Source organism: Fukomys damarensis, unplaced genomic scaffold (genome assembly GCF_012274545.1).
Source record: "Fukomys damarensis isolate Sample0158 unplaced genomic scaffold, DMR_v1.0_HiC HiC_scaffold_16, whole genome shotgun sequence".
NCBI classification, from domain to species: Eukaryota; Metazoa; Chordata; class Mammalia; order Rodentia; family Bathyergidae; genus Fukomys; species Fukomys damarensis.
In genome coordinates this window covers 130,236,217-130,244,927 of record NW_022900928.1, presented here as the reverse complement: position 1 = coordinate 130,244,927, position 8,711 = coordinate 130,236,217, and the positions used below count along the sequence as shown (strand labels likewise).

Below are 8,711 nucleotides of genomic sequence, written 5' to 3'. Positions count from 1 at the left end.
CGAGTCCAGGAGCAAGGGTACAAGGAAAGAACGAAGATCTTTTATAGGAAAGGATGGATCCGGAAGTCCTGGTCACCCACCGGGGTAGCCGATGTCTAGCTAGGCTTTATTGGGCCAGGTGTTACTACTTATTTTATCTCTTGGGGAAGCATGTCGTTCTTTCGTCTTCATCTTGAGGCCTGGCCTCCAACAGGTGCGCCTCTGGCCACAGCTGTAACGTGTTTTCATTCTCTGTCCTGACTCCCTCGAGTCAGCTGCTTGGCTAACAGCCATCCAGTGGGGAAACAAGGGGACACAGGGAGTATCACAGCCTTAGCCTGTCTAGAACTTCTAGACGGAACAAAGACCTTCTTAGAAAGGGACGGGAAGGGATGAGAGGGTGGGCGCAGGGTGGTGCTAAGGACGGTAGAAGCTCAAGTTTCTGTTATGTCCAGGGAGGCTCACAGGCCTGGACGCTGCGTCACCACCTTGAGACCGGGCCTTCTTCAGATGCACCTGTGGTCCCAATTCTGATGTGTTTTCATTTTTTTCACTGAATCCCTCAAGCACCCACTCCTGTCTGACTGTCGATTAATCTCTATCTGATTTAACTGTCTATGACAGTGGGGTGTGTGGGGCGAGTGTCCCTCCATGGGGACAGTCAGTGTGACCTCGCACTGGGGGGGGCATTCCAGCCATTCCCTGCCCTGCCTGGGAAGCACGGTATCCCCCATGTGGCCTCTGGTCAGGTGTGGTGGTGGGGCAGGCAGGTAAACAACCAGCCAGGAAGTGCCAGTGCGGCCAGGCACCGGGCCAGGCAGGTCTAAAGGTCAGGACTGCTCCCTGGGGAAGCTTCACCGGAAGAGGACGGGACCCTGGGCTGGGACTCCCTGGGACAGAGCCGAGAGCTGTGGACCTGGCTGAGGACATGGGCTTGTGCTGGGGCACCTGGACAGGACAGTGGTCAGAGAGGAAAAGCTGATCCAGGACCCATAGCCAGGAGCTGTTCCTGCAGGTGAGTGGACAGCTTTAGTGTTTCTGAATGAGATGGGATGAAAGGTGGCAGGGAACAGAGTCCCTGCAGGGGCAGACAGGAGCCCAGGCACTGCTCCTGGAGGACAGCGGCCCTGGCCTTGGTTATTATTCTTACTGTGGGGACAGTGAGATGATAAGTAGGAGCAGCTGCATCTCCTGCTGGGCCCCTCGTGAAAAACTCATTGCAAATCTCAGAACGACTGTGGCCTAGCATTAAACAGAGCCCGGAGACCCCCTAAGAAAGGTTGCCGGAGGGTGCCCTGCTGATAAATAAATGTGGGTGCAGACTGTGAGGGGCTGGGGCCGCACGCTCCCCTCTCAGGGGCAGGAAGAGCACTCAGGAGCAGCACTGTGAAGTGACAGCCCAGCGCCAGACATCCCACGGCCTCCTCCTGCTCGGGGGCCTGGCTCAGTGGGACGAGGGACCCTGCCCTTGCAGTCTTCCCAGTGTGTGTGCCCAGCTGGCATGAAGCCACAGCCTGCAATGACACAGCAGGGACAGTTTTCTCGGAGGCGATGGTGGAAAGTTCTTACTTCTCCTCTTGACTGACATTGGGAAGGTCACATGGCCACTGGCACTGGGAGGTTTCTAAGGTTAAGTAAAAAAAATTTTTTTTTGGTACCAGGGATCAAACTCAGGACCTTAAGCTTAAACAAGGCAGGCACAGTGCCACTGAGCCAAATCCCCGGCCCCTCCTGGGAAGTTTGATTTGTGCGCTTCAAACGTCCTGCATGGTTCCTGGTCCTGTCTTCTTTGCTTTTCCCCTTCAACTTGTCCTTTCTTTTCCACTCCTGCCCATGCTGTGCAATTCCCTTTGGCTCTGCTTCGCCTTGGAAAGTAGAAGCCAGCTGGGCGGCAGCACTCTGCTGTGATCCAAGCACTCTTGGAGGCTGAGGCAGGAGAATCACAAGTTCAAGCCCAATCTGGACAACTCAGCAATTCAGCAAGACCCTATCTCAAAATATGAAATGTAAAAAAGGGATGGGAAAGCAGCTCCGTGTGAAGGCCCTGGCTTCAATCTGTAGTACTGAAGAAAAAGAAAGTAGAAGGAAATATCTCCTGGGGAGTCTTTAAAAATGTTTATTAGTGCACATTTGCACATTCACTCGCATGTGTTTGCACTACATCATGATTACATTCGCGGTGGGGAGTTGGTGCATGTACCTAACACAGGAATCGTGCTGCTGTGAACGTGGGTGTGCATGGATCACTATAACATGATGTCTGTAACTCTTTGGGGAGGGTAACCTGGAAGGGCAATAGCTGGGCTGAATGGAATTCCTATCTTTAGTTGTTTGAGGACTCTTCATACTGATTTCCACAATGGTTGTACTAGTTTCCATGCCCACCAACAGTGTGAAAGGATTTCTTTCTCCTCACAGCCTTGCCAGCATTTGTGGTCTGATCTCTTTACGATAGCATTTGCTTCTGGAGTGAGGTAGAATCTTAGGGTTGTTTTAATTTGCATTCCTGTGGTACTGGGGATCGAACTCATGACCTTGTGCTTGCGAGGCAGGCGCCGGCACCACTGAGCTAAATCCCTGGCCCGATGTTGAGCATTTTTTAATATCTTTACTGGCATTTGCACTGTGTCTGCTCATTTCAGCTGCCCATTTCTCAGTTAGGTCTTTTATTTTGGGAGGTCTAATTTTATTTTGAGTTCTTTACATACTCTAAATATTTGTCCTCTGCCCAGGGAATAGCTGGTCCATTTTTATTTTTTTTCCATTCTGCAGGTTGTCTCTTCACTCTGTTGGTTGTTTTACTTTGCTGGGTAGAAGCTTTTTAATTTGATGGAATCCAATTTGTTGATCTTAGTGTTATTTTTTGTGCAGTTGGGGCTCTGCTCAGAAAGTTCTGGCCTATACCTATGTCTTCAAGAGTTTTATCTATTTTATGTTCCTGGGGACTCAAGCTTTCTGATCCTTGAAGTGGACACCGGGCCCCCCTCCCTGGACTCTGCTCTCCTCCCCATCTCCCCAAGTCCAGGTTGTCTGGGACTCAGCTCCCAGGGGATCCCTGTAAGAAAGCCAGTGGGTAAACGGTAGTGTACATAGCATGGCCCGACCCTTAGCAGGATCACTGCTCTGCAAAATGCATCTGTGCTCTGCCCGTGAGGCTCCCGCTTCCACCTGCAAAGCTGCTGCTATGGGCAAACCAGCTCGGACCCTGTGTGGCTGCCAAGGGTCTCCGAGGAGGCCCAGGTTTCCCAGGAAGCCAGTGAGGCAGCCAGCCCCAGGTCAGACACACATGGCCCCAGCACCAGTGTCTTCTGCCACTGCCACGGGCCTGAGGTCTCCCCAGGAAGGAGTCTGCTCCGACGCTGAACCACCTCTTGAGCCAATCCCCTTCATCCCCAACAAGTCAACACTGATGCAAGGTGGGAAGCCGGCCGGAACCGTCCAACACGAGCATCCTCGGGCCCCTCTAGGTCAGGTCTCCTGCGTCCCTCCTGCTGCCTGTCCCGGCCTTCTCAGGGCTCAGGCTCAGGCTGTACTGCTCAGCTCCCTGACCTGGCCCTGCTGGAGTCCACAGGGAGCCCAAACAGACTCTGACCGGGGCTGCCTGGCCAACACCAGCTGTGGGCGCCAAAGTAACCCTGTAACCAGGGTTTACCCCCATCAAACCAACTCCCCACAGGTAAAGCACTTGTGAGGCCTGGATGGGGGCTGGGTGGGGCAACGGTGGCCTCCAGGCAGGAAGCTTGCTCAGTGAAGAAAGCACAGGATGGGGACAGTCACTGGTCATGGCACTGTGCAGGGTCGTCTGGCCGAGTGGGGCTTCCTTCCTGGGCCCTGGCATCCCTCTCTTGAGCCCCATGCCCCTCAGGAGTCCTCAGCCTCCATGTCACGCTGGAGACGTCAAAGCAGGGGTGGGACTCTAGCTCAGGACTGCAGGAAGCACCCAGGGAGGCCGCCAGCCTGTCCCCCATCCTCTGGGTGACAACACTCTCCGAGGCTCAGCTACCTGGGCGATCACCTAACATTTGGAGTGCAAAATAATGTCCACATTCAAATGAGGAGAGAGCGGATTGCCAAGGGGGAGACCAGGCAGGGGCCAGAGAGGAGGTGGCCTCTGAGCTGGGCATCAATAAACATTCTTCCATCAAACAGTCACTGTTTTGGAGCAGGAGGAGAGTGGATGCACGTGGCTAAATACATTATACAGTGAGGCTCTCTGACTCAAAAATAAGGTAACATTTTTTGGCACCCTAATTGAAAGCTATAAGTTCTTTAAAAATAAAGTCACTCAGATGACACAGGGGCAGGGGGCCCTCAAGAAGGTGGGAGAAGAGCCTCAAAAGGACACGTGACACCTGGCTACAGGACGCAAGGGGACAGGGATGGTGGGGTGTGCCCCGCCCATGATGCTGGACCGCAGAAGTTCACAAGGCCAGGCTGAGGGTCTGCACAGCTGGTGAGTCTTGTGGGAAACTCACCTGTCACTTCCATGGCTACCACCACTGGCTTTGCCTCTGTCACTGTCACCTTTGTTTGAAGCTTCATGCACCTGCCTTGGGGCCAGAAGCTCTCATTATCAATTATCATGACTCCCATGCGTCTACAAATGGAGGGCTGACTCTACTATCGTGAGTGTGTTTCCTCTCGGAGACGGATTTCAATACATCCTCTCTCCAGCAGGATGAGCCATGTGGACGAGGGCCTTAAAAAGACAAGATTAGCTTGAGAACCGGGGCAGAGACCAGTACAGGGAAGAAAGGCAGACAAGCTCGAGCCTGAAGACTTCGATCCCATTGGAAGTAGCAAAACTCAGCCCTAGGTGGCCCACTTGTGGGAGGGGTTATACTAAATTCCATGCAAATGAATCCATATGCTTGTACCAGGCTTTTGGCCACCACGATGAAATCCTGAAAAGACATTTCCTGCAGCCAGGAGGCAAGGGGCAGACCGTGCCTGCTGCGGCCCTCAGCGTCCAGCAGGGATGCGGTAGTGTAGACTCCCAGCCCTCAACCAGTCTCCCACTTTCACTTAGGCCTCGGCTGCTTCATTTCCCTTCCCTGCCATCCAAACAATTAGACTAAAATCCTCAACTGTCTACCCCGGGCCTTTCTACAGCTGAACAGAGTCTCATTAACTCCCATCCAGGGGAAAAAAGTTTCCCAGCCATTTCCAGTTTGTAGAACCCTGCACCCGGCTCTGTTTTTCATGATTCCGCTGTGAAGCCGCTCAGAGAGTGTGTACCTCTATAAAGTCTTGTTTTGTTCTCAACCGAGTGATAAAAACATTCCTTGGTGGATTCTTGGGTGCTGGAGGAAAGCTTTCTTTTCCTCTGAGTTCCTTTTTAGGAAGTTAGCTTTGAACCTTAAAATGAGCCTTAAGTTCTTTGTTTCTGGATTAAAAGGACGTCTGGCACGGAGACAAGTCTTCCCAGCACCCACGCTGCCTATAGGAGCAGCTGCCTATAGCTTTCTTTGAGTTTCTGGCCTCTTTGGAGCCGGTTCTGAGTCAAAAAGCTATGAATTGGGGAACTTGAGTTCCACGCGCAAGGGGAGATGTGAAGACTTCCAGCTCGGGTCAGAACGAAGCTGTGGCTCAGAGGTAAATAGATTCTGAGGCTGTGTTTGAGGAAACATTCCTGCAGCTGATTTGGGTATTCGTTGGAGAAAAAGCACAGAAATCGCGAACTGAAATTCCCACTGAGGTGGGAAGCTGGCCGGAACCGTCCGACACGAGCAGCCTCGGGTCCCTCTAGGTCAGGTCTCACGCGTCCCTCCTGCTGCCTGCCCCGGCCTTCTCGGGGCTCAGGCTGCACTGCCCGGCTCCCTGACCTGGCCCTGCTGGAGTCCACAGGGAGCCGGAACAGGACCTGACCGGGGCTGCCTGGCCAACACCAGCTGTGGGCACCAAAGTAACCCTGGTACCAGAGTTTACTGTCTACTTGCTACCTTTCTGAGTTATCCAAAATTCCCACCCCACCCCTTTGTGAAAATTTTGAGACAGGGTCTCACTAAATTGCCCAGGGTCGGTGCAAATTTATTAGCCTCCTCTCAGGCTCCCAGAGTGCTGGGAAGAGAGCCAGATCTCTATCTTTTAAGGCTGAGTTTTGGGGAAAGGCTGTTTACTTTAAATCATAATATTTTTAAGATGGCAAAAAAGAGAAAAGTTTAAAAATCATGCTCTCAACCACTTAGTCAGAACCAGGCAGTTTAAGCTTGATTCTTACCCTCACCTCCAGCTGTCTGTGTGGTCTTGAGTCAGTCAGTTTATCTCTCTGGTCTGTAAAAGTGGGGGAAATGGGCCAAGGACTGTAACACTCATGCAGTCACCCCAAGTGTTCCATCAGATGATGCTTTTAAAGCTCTGTGCACTCACAAAATTTTGGCGGTCAGTTTTCTGATATCCCTTGAGGGGGGAAAAAAGTTCCCTTTTCAATACAAAAGAAAATTGTAAACCAAGTGTGGTGCCACACACCTGTGATCTCAGCACTTGGGAGGCTGAGACAGGAGGATTGCTGGGAGTTAAGGCTAATCTGGGCTACACAGTAAGTTGAAGTCCAGGCTGGACTGCACAGTGAGACTGTACCAAAAAAACAAAAAAAAAAAGTTTAGGCATCAGGAAGCGGCTTGATTTGTTCACACAGGGAAAGGAATATAAACATCAAAGTGTGCCCAAGAACTCTCAGTTATGAAGAGCAGGCCTGCCCTTGAAGATGTTCCTGACCCGCTCCAAATGCACCGTGAAACCCGTCTTTCCAGGGTGCCACTCAAGCCCAGGACCCGTTCACCCCAAATCTCCCTTGAGATGTCAACACACGGGAACAGGAATTGCTTCTCTCCGAGGAATGTTTCTTGATAATTGAAGGTTATATTGTGCCCCCAGCAACATCCTCATGCTCCAATTTTTTAAGAAACTTGCTTGGCAAAAGCGGACATGGAAGGAATTTCGGGGAAATCGAGGGTGAGGAGCCTGGATTCGGGGCTCCACAGCAGGAAGAACATTTGGCTTTCTCTCAAGGAATTACCACAAACTAGTGACTTCCGCAAGCACACGTGTGCCATCTGACCGTCCTGCGGGACCTCAGTCCACAGCTGGGCTCACAGCGAGGTTGCACAGAGTTGCCTTCCTGCGGGGCTCATGACAACCTGTCGCCCGCTTTCCAGTGTCATGAGGTCACCTGCTTCCCTGGCTCTCTCCTGTCCTCAGACTCGAAGCTGGGCATGTCTCCCACCAGGAGACACTAGAGTTTTCCTTAATTGCTGAAAACCACCCAAGCAAAAGGGAAATCGAAGATGGAGCGTGGACTGTTGGCGGTAAAGTCCCCATGATATTTCTGTTTCTACCTGTCGCATTTTGTGGGCAGCACTGGGGATCATGCCCAGGGCCTCTGCGCTGACCTACGTCCCCAGGCTTTTTTTCCATTTTTAGAATATTAGAATTTAGATTTAGAATTTTGGTTGGTACATGTTTGCAGGGCATAATGATGACTGGCACTCCTCCTGCGAAGTTGATCCATGCACGTAACACACCTTCATGCCTTCTCATCCCCTCCCTCCCTCCATCTCTTGGTCCTTTTCCCATCTGTAAAATCTCAGTCTCCCTGTTGCCTGCTGTCTATCTTTTGTGTCGCTCTTTAGTTTATTTCTCTTCTGGGTTTCTCGAGTAAGATAAACCATGCCCCCGTTAAGCTTGTGCGTCTGATTTATTTCACTTAACATTATGAACTTGAAGTGCACTTTCCTGCAAATGACTCGAGTTTTTTGCTCTTTGTGGCAGAGTAGTTCTTCATTGTGAGTAGGTCACACATCCTCCTTGTCCACTTGTCTGCTGATGGACACCTAGGCTGTTTCCAAGGTTGAGCTATTATGGGCTGTGCTGCTGTAAGCATGGGTTTGCGTGGATCACTGCAAATGATGTCTTTGGGGGAGATGAACGCCTGGGTCAAATGGGTTTTCTATATTTAGTGTTTTGAGGACGCCCCATAGAGATTGTACTAGTTTACATCCTCACCAACAGTGTAGAAGTTTCCTCTCTCCCTCTGGCCTCCCCAGCATTTGTTACTTGATTGATTCTCTGATTCATTATTTTTGTTTTATTGATTTATTTTTTGAGACAGGGTCTCGCTTACATAGCTCAGGCTGGCCTTGAACTCACGGCGATCCTTCTGCGTCAGCCTGGGATTAAAGAGTGTACCCCGCCATGCCTGGCTTTATTATTTGATTTCTTGTCGATGGCCGTTCTTTCTGGAGTAACACAGAGTCATGGTGTATTTTAATTTGCTTTTCTCGAGTGGCCCAAGATATTGAACATTTTTCCATGTGATATAGGACCTCCAAATGCTATGGGAGAAATAATACAGCTCCCAGCCTGCTAGATGTCCGATTCGCTGGGTTTGGGTTCTCTAAAATCGAAGGATGAATTCTCAGGAATCCTAGTCATCCCAGTCAGGTGACTGACGCTATCTGGACTTATTGGACCAGGTAATGCTAACCATAGTACACAGTTTACCCCTCGAGAGGTATGTTTATCCCCCGGAGAGGTATTCTGTCTTTATCTTGAGGCCTGGCCTTCAATGAATGCGCCTCCAGTCGTAGTTGTAATGTGTCCCCATCTTCTGCACTGACTCCTTTGAGAGTCTCGTCCTGTCTGACTGCCTATGCTATTTCTTCCTAACTTACAATCCTTGAATTTCTTGGCCATTTGTACATCTCAGCTCTTTTTTTTTTTTTTTTTTTTTT

At 50.8% G+C, this 8,711-nt stretch overlaps 1 protein-coding gene across 1 annotated transcript in view; it reads left to right on the top strand.

The window, feature by feature from the left end:
* The first annotated feature begins 842 nt into the window (after window positions 1-842).
* Window positions 843-8,711, top strand: part of Ngef (neuronal guanine nucleotide exchange factor) — an 84,005-nt gene continuing 76,136 nt past the window's right edge. The window contains exon 1 of the mRNA XM_010631783.3: window positions 843-994. The gene's annotated coding sequence lies outside the window, so the exon portion shown is untranslated. The remainder of the gene's footprint in view (window positions 995-8,711) is intronic.